The sequence below is a fragment of the Microtus pennsylvanicus genome, chromosome 4, assembly GCF_037038515.1.
Source record: "Microtus pennsylvanicus isolate mMicPen1 chromosome 4, mMicPen1.hap1, whole genome shotgun sequence".
Lineage (NCBI taxonomy): Eukaryota > Metazoa > Chordata > Mammalia > Rodentia > Cricetidae > Microtus > Microtus pennsylvanicus.
In genome coordinates this window covers 24,409,016-24,411,267 of record NC_134582.1, presented here as the reverse complement: position 1 = coordinate 24,411,267, position 2,252 = coordinate 24,409,016, and positions in this window count along the sequence as shown.

The window sequence follows — 2,252 nt, the reverse complement described above, 5'->3', positions numbered from 1 at the left end:
AAATCTCGAATGCACGTTGGATTTTGTCAAGGATTCTTTCTCTGCAGCCCTGGAGATGCTCAGGTGGGGTTGTGTGTTCGCTCCATCAACGTGCTACCCTGAGTTCTCACATTCTGAGTGAGTTTGGGATTCCCACGCAAATTCACCTTAGCCATGGCATGTCTTGTGCGGTGTGTAGCTGGCATAGCTCCAATAACGTTCGTTATTGGATTTGATTTGCTAGTATTTTCTGCATATACAGTGCATATGTACATTTGCCCCCCCCACCCCTCTCCCTCTTGTTTTTTTTTCTTTTTCATTTTTGAGATAGGGTCTCATTATATAGCTCAGGCTGGCCTTGGGATTGTGATGATCCTCCTGCTTCTCCCTGCTGAGTTCTGGCATCATAGGCATGAACCTCCACACTTAACTTGCAGTTTTGCTTTCTTGCCATTTTTTGGCTAGTCCTTTCCTGAGAAAAGCATATTGCTACATAAATGCCACTTGTGCATATAAAGGAACAATGACCGTTTTCTTGGGTCAGTGTTACATTGAGATTATTTTCAGTTTCAAGGTATAAGTTTATAACTACGGTACTTAGAGATGAGACAGAAAATCATAAAAGAATAAACTAAAACACACAAAATGGATTGCCTTTGAAAAGTGAGGATGTCCCAGGGAGGTGACTCAATGGGTAAAGAGGATCTGACTTCAGATCCCTTGCACCCATATAAAAGCCAGGCCGGGTGACACATTCCTATAATCTCAGCATTGGAGAAGCAAAGACAGGTGGATCCCTGGGGCTTTCTGGTCAGTTAGTCTAGCCAACAAGGTGAAGAGGCACTGGGGCAGACCCCTAGAATTGACCTCTGACCTCCCCTCACACCGTACCCGCACCCATGTGTACAAACATGAACACAGACACATATATATCACACAGACAAAAAGAAGGACAAGAGAATGCTCTTTTTAAATAGAAGAATGTTTAGATGTCTTGTGGAAAAAAAAATCACAGAAAGGTCTACACCCTTATCGCCTTGGAGGCTGTGAGTCCGTGAACAAGCTTAAAGGTATTTGACCTCTCTGAGCTCGGGTTCTCCAGCTGCAGAATGAGAGTGGTAACAGTCCTTATCACTGGGGATTTAGAAACCCGCAGACCCTGGCTCTCCCGTGTTCTCTATCAGCACAGAAGAGTTCTGCGACCAAATGTGTGTGGTGGGAGTGGATTACGTCACACGCCAAACAGACGACCCCTTCTCAGCAGACACGGGCTTGTCTTTTAAGTCTACTTGGTGCTGCCACCATCTGCTTGGAGAGCGCTCAGATCTAGACTCAGGGATTCAGTCTCCACTTTACCCCACTCCTTGACTAGAGCCACCACCACCTCCTCCATGGATTTCTTTAATTCACTAGAGCAGCTCACAGAAAAGTCTGGGAAACATGTTTACTGATTTGTTTATACAGGATATGACAAAGAACTAGAGACTCTGTCCCCCAGACAGAGATCTGGAGTAAGGGGCCATGCCCTCCTTTAGGAACCTCTATTTTAACCAGAAACTTCTGGTTTCTCTTAGTCTTTCAGGTAACCAGACTCTATCTTAAGCTGTCTGAGGGCTGTCAGCTGCTAGTCAACTCAATGGTTCATAAAATGTACAGTCTTGATGCTCACAAAGATGTTAGGGATTGAGCGTCAGCAAATATGAGTTCATGATATCCTAGATAATCAGGACAAATTTCAACAAATCAGGGTCTGACCACTTGACCTAGAATTTGAATAGAAAAGGCGATAGTTGAAGGCAGTGAAGGAATTTAAGCAACTGTGGGCCTGTCTTCTGGGAAAGGGTCAAGGTTTAAATACAAGAAGACCTGGTGTGGGGGCAAGAGGTCCTGCTAAAGGCACTGTGCTGTCGGGTTGACAGCGTCTCTGTTTGCATTCTACCAATCGGCCCCCGAGGGGTCTTTCTTGGCTTAATAGCTTCAGTGGACAACTTGGTTCCTACTTAGGGACAGCCTCATTTCTTCTCATAGGGCGACCACTACCACTAAGCGAGGACAATCTCATCATGGGGTCATCTGTCTGCAGGGCTTGCTGTTTCTAGAACCCAGGTTGACTTTGGTTTAGGACAAGTGATGGAAACTTCCAGTCACTTCTGTAGAGACTGGATACCATAGAAACCCAGTTCCTCAGTGGTCCTTATCTTGATGCCTTCAACCTGGAAGGCAAATGAGAAAGGCGAGAAGCATTTAGAGCCTCGCGTGTCTCAGGCAGACTC